The sequence below is a fragment of the Lactuca sativa genome, chromosome 8, assembly GCF_002870075.4.
Source record: "Lactuca sativa cultivar Salinas chromosome 8, Lsat_Salinas_v11, whole genome shotgun sequence".
Classification (NCBI taxonomy): Eukaryota; Viridiplantae; Streptophyta; class Magnoliopsida; order Asterales; family Asteraceae; genus Lactuca; species Lactuca sativa.
Window position 1 is genome coordinate 62,453,492 of NC_056630.2, and position 14,851 is coordinate 62,468,342.

A 14,851-nucleotide genomic window follows, 5' to 3' on the forward strand; every position below is an offset into this window, starting at 1 on the left:
CCATGAAGTGGTTATTCAAATCAAATGGGTGGATCATAAGCTTATGGGTATGGATTAGGGTTACACATGACCATTGATATTCTACACATGCACACACACACACACACACACATATATATATATATATATATATATATATATATATATATATATATATATATATATATGTATGTATCTCTAAGTCCAAAACCGGCTACACTACTTGGATTTTGAAGAGTAATAACTGATTTTAGAGTCTCCATAACCTCTCCATATTCATCCTAATTATTCTTGGTGTTTTGTGATTCCATTTGAGGCATCACACTTGGGGTGCTAAGCTTTCTTGAGGCCAAGTCATTCAAGCTACTATACAAGGTAATATTCTAACTAGTTTTTATGATTCAAATATCCCCTTGCATGCTAGTTTAGGATTCATGCTTTGGAAAATGTTTATTGCATGTATAATTAGAGAAAACTTAGATGCAAAGCATCAGGGTTGTATGTGCACCATAGGAATATTAGAGTACATAAAACCCAACAACAGTATCAAAGCCATGGGTGTTTTCTATTATATTGATGCAATTGTGTGATTTTCAAAAGCTGAAAAATGACAATTATGGATTCTGCCAGGGCCTAATCGACGAGTCCATGTATGAACTCGATGAGTAGGTGACTTATGATGATGAACTCGTCGAGTTCATAAGTGGAATCGATAAGTTGGACAGTCAGTGAGCAGAATCTTCGAGTTTTTGGCCTGTTTTGTTTTTAGGAACATTACCACAAACTATTTCCGTTCATAAAATTCGATTTTAATGATATGGTAATGTCTATCCCCATCCAATAAAATGATGTTTATCAAATTCTAAGATAACTGCTTGTTTTGGTGATATACTAGTTATTTGTAAAATTTGAAGTTATCATGTACTATGAATCAAATTAGGTCAAATTGGTAAATGATCTTCATATCATAATTGGATTAGTTAATTTGATCTATATGTGTTCTTGAAAAAGTTCCATAACTTGTCCTCAAGTTATGGAATATGAAATGTCCTTATGTATGAAACCATTAACTGATGTAAGTTATAGAATTCTAAGAGTCTTGAAAGGTTTCATAACTTGTACACAAGTTTAGAATTGGAAAGGTCTCATTCATGCAACATAAAAGTTCATAAGTTATGAATGTCAAAAGTTTTTGACAAGTTACAAAACTTTCCCTCAAGTTTTGGAACTTGAAAAGTTACATTAATGAAACTTTAATTCCAAACCCTAGAGTTTTAAAAGTTTAAAAATCAACCCTTATACTATTATAATATTAAAGTTTAATACTTATATATAGGAAGCGGTGGGTGAGAGTGGATACCCATTAAACCACCATTTTAAAGGCAGTAACCTTATACCCCCTTATAGACAAGCTTCGTGAATGAGGCCTACTAACGGTAAGACTAACTTGTCTTATACATACATACATACATACATACATATATATGTATGTATGTATGTATGTATAAGACAAGTTAGTCTTACCGTTAGTAGGCCTCATTCATGAAGCTTGTCTATAAGGGGGTATAAGGTTACTGCCTTTAAAATGGTGGTTTAATGGGTATCCACTCTCACCCACCGCTTCCTTGACTGGCGGAGGGTCGTTAGCTGAACAGGTAGGATAGGACACTAATTCTCATTAATAAGTATAATGAAAATTATTAAAGTAACTAAACTTTTATAAATTCCCAATCTTAGTTACTTTAGGAAAAATGTGAAAATGGTGCTATTCCATGAAATTGCACTTTGCACCTTCTTAAGTCGTTAATGGAGCGTGTGTGGTTAACCGACACTCTAATTTGGGACTGACAATGTGTGGCAAAGGGTAGCTTGGTGTTAATCATGGATCAATGGAGCGTGTGTGGTTAACCGACACATTGATTAGGTGATTTGTAACATCGAGAGTACCAAGCTAATTTGCATGGTTATCACACCTTTTTTGTGTTCCTCGGTATCCCAGTCACACACTTGAAGGACATAATCAAGATTTAAACATGCCATTGAAGAGTTCAATGAATCTCAAAAGAATCTAGGAATTTCAATTCATTTAAAACCTAATCTTCAATTTCGTTTTCATGGTGGAAATTGGTAAATCGTCATTTACCCACCTTCAAATATTTTACAATTGGATTACGACATCCCTCTTCCGAATTGTAGAATATTGTGTTGTGTCCTAGCCTTAATATTCCATTTTGGGTGTTATATTAAGGATCCTTATCTAATCTAAACTTTGTCTTTCTTTTTAGATGTCTACTTCAAACAATGCTTCCAACCCAATCCCTTCCGGCTCTTTCTCCCTCATGAACTTATGTGGGAGGGTCATCTTTGATGGATCGAATTTCAATGATTTGATTCGAAACATCCAAATGGCTATTCGTTATGACGACAAAGAATATGTACTTTATAAAGAGCTTAAGGATATTGATGAATCAACTACTACTCCCGAACAGATTGCTGAGTACAAAACTCATGAGAGGGACGCGACCAAAGTGTTGTGTATAATGATCACTACCATGACTGTTGAGCTTCAAAAGTCCTATGAGGACTTTTGGCCTTATGAAATGCACTAGGATTTGATGGAAAGCTACCATCAAAGTGCTCGGCAGGAGAGGTATGAGATCATTGCCTCCATGATCATGACCAAAATGAAGGATAGAGAGTCCATCACGGCCTACTTGCAAAAGATGCAAAGGTTTGTGGACTGCTTGTTGAAGTTGAATTTCAACTTCGATGAAGAGTTGGCTATAGATATTATTCTACATGATTCACCTCCTTATTATGATCAGTTTCGTATGACTTATTATATGAACAAGGAGGAGGTCACTCTAATCAAGCTTCAAGGTCTCTTGAGAACTGCTAAAAGCAGTTTGAAAGGCAAATCTGTTGTACCTACTCCTACTGCAACTGCCCCTGTCCTGGCAATTAGAGGTGGAAAGGGAAAGAAGAGGAAGACTCCTTCCAAGAGTCATAAGGGAAATTTCTGTGTTGGATCCTCTTCTAGTGGAACCAAAGTTGGTTCTATCACCACCCTCTTCCAATCCAAAGGAAGTCGAGTGCTTCCATTGACATGAAAAAGGGAACTAGAGATAAAGCTTCCCCAAATACTTGCAGGACATAAAGGATGGGAAGATCAAACCCTCCTTTGCAGGTATTTATACTATTCTATCTAATAAATGATCACATGCTAATTCTTGGGTCCTTGATACAAGATGTGGTTTTCACATTTGTTCTGATTTACAGGGTCTAAAAAGAAGTAGGGATGTGGAGCACGAGAAGATGAACTTAATCATGTGGAATAGGAAAAAGTCATATGTCACCATGATTGGAGTTTATTCTTTATTTTTTAGTAGTGGGTTAAAATTAGATTTGAATAATTTTTGCTACTCGTCTGATATGGCGAGAAATATTATTTGCTTTCACAGTTTGCATGAGCAAGGTTTTACTTTTTCTTTTAATAATGAAATTGGTTCAATAAATGCTTATTTTAATGGTTTATTTTATTTTGAAGCATTACCTTGCAATGACATATATGAAACTATGATGGTTGTAGATAACTAAGGAAATAATGTGTTGCATATTGATTCATTCAATGATTTGGATAAATCATGCTTATGGAATTGTCATCTTGGGCATGTCAACAAGAAGCGCATAGCCCAACTCCAAAAGGATGGAGTGTTGGAGTCATTTGACTTAAATTCGGATGACACTTGTGAATCTTGTTTACTTGGAAAGATGACTAAGTCACCCTTCACTGGTTTTAGTGCAAGGGGTGAAGGTTTGTTGGACCTCATACACACCAATGTGTGTGGCCCTTCAGAACTGCCACAAGGGATGCTAATCGCTTCTATGTGACTTTTACTAATGATTAAAACATATATGGCTATGTTTACTTAATCAAGAATAAGTCAAAAACCTTTGAAAAGTTCAAAGAGTTTAAGCAAGAAGTGGAGAATCAACTGGGCAGGAAGATAAAGAAGCTTTTATCCGATCGTGGAGGAGAGTATCTTAGTATTGAATTCCACGACTATCTTAAGGAGTGTGGAATTGTCTCACAATTGACGCCACCTAGGACATCACGGCTTAATGGTTTAGTTGAGAGGCGCAATCAACCTTGCTATACATGGCTTGTTCCATGATGAGTCGAGCTTCATTACCTATCTCATTCTGGGGATATGCCTTAGAGACTGCCGCACATATCCTTAATCTAGTCCCAACTAAAAAGGTTGCCAAAACATCTCATGAAATATGGACAAGGAAGGTTCCCTCGTTAGCACATATCAAGGTATGGGGTTGCGAGGATTTGATAAGACGAGAGACTCACGACAAGCTTGAACCTCGTAGTGAGCGATGTATTTTCATCGACTACCCACAAAAATCCTTTGAATATCTCTTTTATAGACCGAGTAACAATGTTGTCTTCGTTGCGAGGATAGGAGTTTTCGCGAGAGGGAAATCATATGCCACAAGGACAGTGGGAGGCAAATTGACCTTGAAGAGCTTCAAGAGTTAAGTGATGAAGGAACCTAAAACACTAGTGCTCAACCAGCGGAGGAAACTCCTGTTGAACCAATTGACGAGTCCTTACCTCTGAGGTGTTCCGGTAGAGTTTGGCAGGCACCTGAGTTTTATGGTTTCCATATTACTTCTGAAGGTGATACATTTATCAGTGATAGTACATTGGTAAATTTGGATGAACCTAACAACTAGAAGGAAGCCATGGCAGGCCCTGAGTCTGTTAAATGGAAAGAGGCGATGGACAGCGAGATTCAGTCCATGTATGACAATCAAGTTTGGAACTTGGTTGACAATGTACCAGGCCGTAAGACAGTCGGGGGAAAATGGATCTTCAAGACGAAGACTAACATGGATGGGAACGTACACACTTATAAGGCACGATTGGTTGTGAAGGGCTTTACTCAAACTCCTGGATTTGTTTATGACGAGACCTTCTCAACAATAGCAATGATTAAATCTATAAGGGTTATGCTAGCCATAGCTACATTTCATGATTATGAAATATGGTAAATGGATGTCAAAACCGCTTTCCTTAATGGGAAGTTGGCTGAGGATATTTACATGAATCAGCCAGAGGGTTTTTGTGACAACCCGACATTTTGAGTCAATATAACGAAACACCAGTCAAACTTAAGCCAAAAGTTAACTTTACTAAAAATCTTATTTGGGTTAAATAAAGCAGTAGAAATCGTATCAAGGTTTTCGTACATATAAAGAACACTAAAATCCGAGTTATAACGAAGAAGTTATGACCAATCTAAGATTCGCGGCAAAAACCGGCAACGTTGATAGACGTAAAACGCAAAACTTCGATACAATAATTTTTAGCCTTAGGTATCTAAATGAAAGTCGTAGATTACGTTAAACAGTGATCATGCATAAAAAGAACGACCAAATCTGACTTCGTATGTGGAAGTTATGATTTTTCAAAGTTTCTAACCTAGCAGTAGACAGATAAAAAACTCGAAGTAGAGATCGAGCGGTCTTTAGCCGACACAACCTAAACAAAAGTTGGAGAGCCCGACAATAGGAGTATAACAATAAAAAATCTGACGAAAACGAACGTCGAATGAAGAAGTTATGGATTTTTAACGAGAATATCGTGACCCGACCTATTAATTAAAATATAATTAAAAATAAAGTCAAAATTAGCCGACGGATTCAAAATGGAAGTTGTAGAATATTTTTTCACCTTCGCGTGGATATAAATAACGTCAAAAGCGAAGCTCGTATGCGAAAGTTACGCATTTTAGAAGTTCTTGGCACGCACTTCAAAGCCTTATCCGAAGGAGTACGCCCTGCGTACCCTCGTACGCCCAGCGTACTCGGATACTAGGCTCCGGATAGTCCACGTTGACCAGACACTTCGCCCGAGGATGCAGTCAGTAGTGATGCAAGCGAACGCCCTGCGTACCTTCGGAGTACGCCCCATGTACGAGGAACGCCCCGCGTAAGTCCGAAGTATGCCCAGCGTACCGAGGACCTCCAGCTCCTATAAATAGATTGCGAGGGTGCCGGCTGTTTTCACAAAAATACTTCATTTCTCTCACATTTTTGCCCCGGTTTTCGTGCCGACAACATCCCGACTTCCCGGTTTCATATCTAAGCCCTAACGAAGGTCCGAAGCCCCGAGATTCCCGAGAATCTCGTCACTTTCCGGTCGAGGTGCCGCACGGGAAAATCTTGTTTTCTTCAAATCACGCACTTTCTTCGGTGAGTTCATACCCCTATAAACTACATTTTTTTTAAATGTGTTATCAATACTTTTATATTCACTTTTAAGGGGGGGAATACAAGTAAACACACGATTATTATCGTGTGTAACTTAAAGATTTCACTAAGTACTCATTTTTATCAAGTAAATCATATGTGATTAATAACCATTATATGAAATCCTTTGTATGGAAAATATAACACGATATCATCTTATCTGTTGAAATTAAATATGTTGTTATACGTATACGAATCAAACAGTTTATTTATACCTTGAGTACATGTGTTCATTTATGTCACCACAAAAAGTTACACATTACATAACAAGTGAGCATTACACTAGGGTTACTATACAAACGAAACGAACTTTTTTTGAAAAACTATAATAGTTTACGACAAACATTTTTACATGTTCAAAACTCTTTATCAAACTGTCTTACATACTTTATGCTTCCTTTCAAACACCGTTAGAATCGTATTTCAAACAAATGTCTTCTTATACTTAAAATTGTTTTTATCAAACAAACTACTTTCAAATCTTTTTATAAACTGACATCAAGTCATCTTTTCTTATATATTAAACTTTTCAAAGGTTTTGCAAAGTTTCTTTTATATTTTTATATGGTCAAAAGCATGCCTATAAATATATAATCATATGTATATATATATATATATATATATATATATATATATATATATATATATATATATATATAGACATAAAAGTTCCCGTCAGTTGGTTCAGTACCTTTGAGTAGCAAAGGCATATTTCGGTTATACACATACAATACTAGAAACTATAATCGGTTTAGTTAGAGTATACTACTTACCATTCCAAGTACCAGGAATCACACAAGATTCAGTCTATTCATGAGTCTATACAAATACATTACATACTATGAGAAGAGATACAATTATATACAATTAAAAGGCATACAATCTTAAGACATACAATTACAAAAGCATACAACTTCAAGACGTACCATTTCAAGGAATACAATTACATGAGATAGTATACTAAATATTCATATACTACAAGTACCATATCAAGAAGGTATTTTCATATAAAAAAAACAAATGGACATTTTTCATACGTAAATCTGTTTTATACTAGGTTGTGAGACGCTTCGCGTACTTTCGAGTATGCATTATTAAGCCCTGTATTATATACCATAATCCTTTGTAGGGGGAGTGTGATACTTGTGTATAGATCTATACAGGATTGATAATTGCGCACCTAAACTGTTAGCTACAGTTAGACCGGCGGGTCTGGGGTGACAAATGTCATAACATTCCAACGCCTGAAGAACGTTGTTACAGGGCGTCAGTGTCAATAGCATGGTTATAAAACTCACATGGAGTATTAAAAACACGTTGATTTATGGAGTTTCCATATATCTTAGCGATTATAACTGTACACAAATCTACTATTTTATGACATGAAAACATCATGGTAGTTCATTTTGGGACTTTTAATCTACCATCCACTTATAAACAAATATTGGATTTCTGAAGCAAACATTCAAAACAGTCGAGTCTTGGTAGAAGGCTACATTTTATATTAGTAGAAAATATGGGATTTTCTAGGATTTTCAAACGTTTACAATTACTTACAAACATATTTGTTGGTACAAACTTTCCTTCAAACATTTACAGGTCTTTCTTTACAGCTTTACAAATCAAAGTCACATAAATACTTATGAATTCACCAGCATTATTTCTGATACTCGCTTTCAAAATAACTTTTATTCCCAGGACACGGATAGACAGGTACGACTACCAGGTTCTGTGAAGACGGAGCGATCAAGACTCGTCTTTTATTGTTGAATATTCATTTTTGTAGAATTTTACTATGAAAGAACTCAAATGTAATTAAAATTATACTATTAAATGCAATGGATGATGTTGTTGCTTGTTTACTACTTTACATTTGTTGTGATACATACATGACGTCCTCCGCCCCAGAACGTTTCCGCCGTTCTCGGTTTTGGGGTGTGACGGTTTTGTTGATGCAAAGTACCCTAATAGAGTGTGTAAGCTTGAGAAATCCATTTATGGATTGAAACAAGCATCTCGCAGATGGAATCTTTGTCTCGATGAGAAAGTCAAAGAGTTCAGTTTCTTACGAAGCGAGGATGAGTCCTGGGAATATGTTAAATCTAGTTGGAGTATAGTTAGCTTTCTTGTGTTATATGTGGATGACACACTACTCATAGGAAATGACACACCAACCTTGCAAGAGGTTAAGTCTTGGCTTGGGAAGTGTTTCGCTATGAAGGACCTCGAAGAAGATGCTTATATTCTAGGGATAAGGATATTGAGAAACATGAGTAAAGGACTAATAGGACATAGTCAAAGTACCTACTTGGACAAGGTGTTGAAACGTTTCAACATGCAGGTTCCAAGAGATGAGAATTACCTATCCAAAGCAATGCCAGACTGAGTAAGACTCAAAGTCCGGGCACCGATGCGGGAAATAGTAGAAACGAGTCGAATACCATATGCTTTTGCAGTTGGTTCGATCATGTATGTTATGACCTGTACTCACCCTGATATATCCTTTGCATTGAGCATGGTTAGCAGATATCAATGGAATCCTGGTAAAGCTCACTGGACTGCAGTAAAGAACATTCTTAAGTACCTGTGAAGGACTAAGGACTGGATCCTTACCCTTGGTAGGAGTGATGACTTAAGAGTGGTAGGGTATAGTGATGCCAGCTTTCAGACCGACAAAGATAGTTTTCGCTCTCAGTCGGGCTAGATATTTACCCTAAATGGAGGATCAATAACTTGGAAAAGTTCAAAACAGGAGACTATAGCTGATTCAACGTGCGAATCAGAGTATATAGCAGCGAGTGAAGCATCGAAGGAGGTGATATGGCTGAAGAACTTCATCAGAGATCTTGGAGTTGTACCAGCTATAAAGGAGCCAATAGAGATTTTCTGCGATAGCGACAGTGCGGTTGCCTTATCCATGGAACCAAGAGATCATAACAGATCAAGGAACATCAACATAATATATTATTTCATAAGACATCAAGTAGAAGATGAACTCCTCGTAGTTAAGAGGGTATCATCAGAAGAAAATCCAACAGATCCCCTTACGAAGGGACTGAGTAGGGTTAAGCACTTGCATCAAGCTAGTAGTATTGGTCTGAAAGACGATATTAGTTGTAGTTATTAGATAGACATTTAGAAACTTGTAATTGTTAAAATGTAATTGACATTTGATGAATAATTAAAAGGTGTTTTTTATTTATAAGTGTCACTTATTTACTATCGTTTCATTTTGCATGTTTTGACTTCCAGAATAATAAGATTATTCAAACTATCCACAGTTGATCATACTTTGGAAGTAGGTTATGATAGTAGACTGTCATGAATGGGTTTTTGTATAATTGTCTAAGGTGGTAGACATAGCAAAAGATTGCTACAAATATTCATTAGTGCTCTTGAAATAAGATTTGAGTATTGGACTAAACCCACGCTCACATATCACTTCATGGAATTTATCACGAGTGATTGTGAGATGATAATATCCTATAATCTTCAAACCAAGATATATGAGTTGGCGATTATTTTTTGATTGTACATTAATAGTGAGAAATCGCATCAATAACTCGATGTTATAAACCGTGCTATTATGTATGATTCAGTGAATAGTTAGCACCTGCATATAAGTCGAAGTTTATCTGTTCCTTTATCCTAAGAGGATTAAAAGCGATATCTTGGTCCCCTCGATGATTTTGTTTTGACTTATGTGCCAGGCCCGTTCAGAACTCTATTCATGTGTTCAATTAAGTTCTATGTCGAACAAACTGGAAATCAGGAAACAAAATGTTGGAGAATGAGTATGACTTTAATTCCATCTCTTTGTCCACAAGATATCTTGTAGAACAGAGGATTATATGATCACTTATCTAATGGACGCGTCAGAGTTCGACAATGGCTTTTTGAGAGCTACGATTGCTAATCGGATTTTAAGTTACATTGGCAATTATAGTTATTAGACTTATCCAAGTGGGAGACTGTTGGAAAAGGTGTCTAAGCCCATCACTATAATTGGTATGTACTTGACCCAATAGTAGCATGGTCCATTTGGGTTGCATTCATCAAAGCAATATGTTAGGAAGGATATTTGAGTAAGAGGTTAATTATGATTTATTAATATATTATAAGTATAATCTATTAATTGAGGAATCATATTATTTAATTAGTATTGATCAAGAGTTAATTTAGTGATCAAAAGAGACTAATTAAATTGATACATATGGATTGGGCTAATGATCCATGATTGATTGATGGGCTTATGGGTTAGTCCATGAAGTGGTTATCCAAATCAAATGGGTGGATCATAAGCGTATGGGTATGGTTTAGGGTTACACATGACCCTTGATATTCTACACACACACATACACACACACACACACACACACACACATATATATATATATATATATATATATATATATATATATATATATATATATATATATATATATCCAAGTCCAAAATTGGCTACACTACTTGGATTTTGAAGAGTAAGAACCTATTTTAGAGTCTCCATAACCTCTCCATATTCATCCTAATTGTTCTTGGTGTTTTGTGATTCCATTTGAGGCATCACACTTGGGGTGCTAAGCTTTCTTGAGGTCAAGTCATTCAAACTACTACAGGAGGTAATATTCTAACTAGTTTTTATGATTCAAATAACCCCTTGCATGCTAGTTTAGGCTTCATGCTTTGGAAAATGTTTATTGCATGTATAATTAGAGAAAACTTAGATCCAAAGCATTAGGATTGTACGTGCACCGTAGGAATGTTAGAGTACATAAAACCCAACATAATTCTCCTGTTGGTCAGGTGTTGATTGACGCACCTGTCGGTGGTGTTTCCCGTGAGCACCCTTTTACTTCTGATACTGAATATGATGAGGTGTCGAACGGACTGACTCGACGTAGCACCCGTACGACCTCCAAATAATGGCTTTCCTAGCTGGATTCGCCGCTTGCAGAGTCAGCTAAGGCCAGCTCATCGGGTCGATGCCTTCTCAAGAGGCGGAACGTCGACTTCCTTTTGGGGGCAGCCATTATAGTGGTTTATATCCCCAATGATGACACTTTGAAATAGTCGAGGGGATGAGAGAAGGGGTGACTGAACTGCCCCGTGGACCTAAAGAGGAGCCATTGGAAATTGTTGCTTTAGGTAGGAATGTTTTTGGTGTTGACTCAAACATTGTTCGCGAAGTTGTTTGAAACTCACCAATCCTGATTCTGACTGGGGATGGTACTGTTGAGAGTTTTGCTTCTACTCCTCTAGCAACGCTGCCCATATATGTGCCAGGATGGGGGATATCCCAGGAATCTCGTCTTTCCCAGCATACAACGACATATGATTATGGTTCCCATGCTTTTCCCCCTGCTACCATCGTGGCTTTGGAGCTTCTCTCTAACTCACATATTTTGAACAACCTTTTATATGCAGCTGCACAGGTTTGTTCATAAATGGTGGCGACTGCCTCTCGCCTTCGTCAGAGTGATTCTAGTTTTGGTGAGCTTGCTTTGATTAAGGTCGAGCGAGATGAACTAAAAGTGAGGTTGCTGGAATTAGAAGGGGAGAAGTGGTCATTCGAGGAGTGCTTTGGTCTTTTAGCAGGGGAGAAAGCATCTTTAGAGGACAAGGTGGCTGGTTTGGATGGGTCAGTGGAACGCTTTTCTCAATAAAACGAGGTTTTAGTAGAGGAGAAGAGGGTGTTGGAGAGCCAGGTGGATTGTGTTAATAATCGGTTGGAGTTGGTGATTGCAAGGAGAAAATCTGCAGAGAAAGATTTGGGGTAATACTGTCACACCCCCGAACCGTGGAAACAGACGGTGGAAACGTCCGGGGGTGGATGACGTCACGCGTAGCATCATAACAATTGTAACATAGTAATCAAAGTAAACACAACCATTACATTATAATATAAATATTTACATCTATTTGAAAACATAGTTGTATACATCAAAATGAAAAAAAGTAAAAGACGAGATTTCCAAAACGCTCCGTCTTCACCAAAGGTTAGCATGGGTACCTGTCTATTGTTGCCCTGAGAATACAGGCAGTTTTGAAAATGTATCAGTATAAAGCTGGTGAGTTCATAAGCATGATTATTATAATGAAAACTAGTCACTGAATTTGTATAATTAATTCATTTTCATTATATGTAAATATCGTTTGTATCGAGAATCCCGGTTACCAATGGTATGTGAAAAGAATTCTGTTTGAAAACCATGGTTACTGATATGTGCATAATTAGTTAATTATTTAACATATATTCTTAGTTATTTTTGATTAATTATGAGAATAATGTGGACAAAAGGTACTTAAAATGTTGTGAATTGTGTTTTCAGTCCAAAAGATATGCTTGGAGGCAAAAAGGAGAAAAGGAAAGCAAGTGAAGATTAAAGAGTGAAAGAAGGAGTTCTACTCGGCGAGTAGATCGACCCTACTCGGCGAGTGCACGACGATATGCCAGAAGATAAATACGACTGCTAATTCAAGACGGATAAGTATGGACCTACTCGGCGAGTTGATTCTGCTACTCGCCGAGTACCCTCTGTTTTGAGATATCTATAAAAGACGAATCCTTATCCCATGGGAAGGCATTCCTGGCGATTTTTGAAGGATTAGCTGCGACTAAAAGGTTCAGAAGGCGCTAAGGAACACTAAGCTTCAAGAGTTGGAAGAATTCAAGCAATTAGGTTAATTCTACCACTTAGACTTAGGAATTAAACATGTTTGCATTAATAAACTTTGTTTTTGTGTTTGTTTCTACTGCAACTATGAGCTAAATTCGTTTTTGTTTTTGTTTGGGGAATACCAAAGAACTCCTATGGTTTAATTATTAATTTTTGCTTAATTGTCTATTGGTGATTTATTAAATTAAGTTTGTTAAAGAACCTTATGTATTAATCACTACTATTTTCTGTTAATTGGAAGGCAATTAGGTTGCATGAACATCACTTAATTGTTAACCTCATATGTCTATGTGAATGCTAAAACATATGCTTAGAAGTAATGATTATGAAACTAAGATTAATAAGAAAATAGGAAGATTAATGTGTGAGCTTGTTTGAGAAACCATCAACAAGAGGTTAATTGAATTAATAACTTAATTAACTATTACAAATCTTATTTAATCCAAATAATTAATCTAGGGAATTAATTAGTTTAAACACTTGATCAACGCTTAAATTAGTTAATTGTCTAAGGGTTAGGAGTAATGAATATGAACCTAACTATTATAATTGGTAACCAATAGCAATTAATCCACCTTAACTTAAATAACCATAGGAGTGAATTGGTTGAACCTAAATAGAAACATCTTTATCAAATTTGGTGAATAGTTGTTGCTTTAGTTAATTAGTTAATTTAGTTTGTCTAAGTTTCTAGTCTTGCAAAACTAGAGAAAAACCCTTTACTTTTATTATTTGTTTTAGTTAAAATTAGATATTAGTTTAATTGCCCGTTCCCTGAGTTCGATACCTCACTTATCAATCTATACCACTTAAAGACAGGTTCACTGCCTTTGTGTGCTCAAATTATTAATAAAAAGTAGGGATAAAACTAGTTGAATTTACACACATCAAGTTTTTGGCGCCGTTGCTGGGGAACGGTTCTAAATAATTAAGCTAATTCCTAATTTTTTCGATCCATTGTGTGAGTTTACTTGCATAAAGTTCATTTATTGCAATTTAGTAACTAGTAATTAGGTTTTCGTATCTGTTTTAGTTAGGTTAAAACTTAATTTTTTTTTTGAAATATCACTGATACTCGTCGAGTGCACTCGCACCTACTCGGCGAGTAGCAGTTTAGTCAGCAATTTTTTTTTATTTGTTTACAATCTTTTTGTTCTTTTTACGTTTTTTTTTATTTGATCAATTTCAGGACTTTCATGACCAGAGGAGCAAACACACCACTGGTTTCCCCGTTTGAAGACCCTGAATCCGCATTGAAAAGAAACAAAGGGAAGGACGTGGAGAGTTCAAGCACACCAAAGAAATCACCATTGTCCAACTTGAAGACTATTTTTGGGAAAAAGAAGAGCAGTAAATCAGGAACTTCTAGCGCTTCCTTGATAATTGAGGAGCCAATTCAAGAAGATATTGGATACGAGACCGAGGAAGAAGAGGAGGCAACGTACGAACAAGAAACCGAATCGGAGGAAGAGTTAGCATTCACTATGGCTAACATTGATGAAATTCCCATGGGAGAATGGAAGAAGAGGATGCGCGACGACCATGGCCCGGGACTTGTGCAACCCGCAATTCTCGCAACTGCTACCTTCAAGCTAAAAGGTCATATCCTAGCTTCGCTCAAGGAAATACCTTTCTATGGGAAAGATCATGAAGATGCCTACAAACATTTGGATGAAGTAAATGATGTTGCTGATTACTTCAACATTCCAAATGTAACCCGCGAAACTCAGCTACTTCGGATGCTTCCGGTAACCTTCAAGGGTGCTGCTAAAGACTGGCTCAAATCACTTCCCCCCGGGTCAGTCACTACTTGGGCCAGAATGAAGGAAGAATTTATTGATCACTTTTGCCCACCATCCAAGATAGCC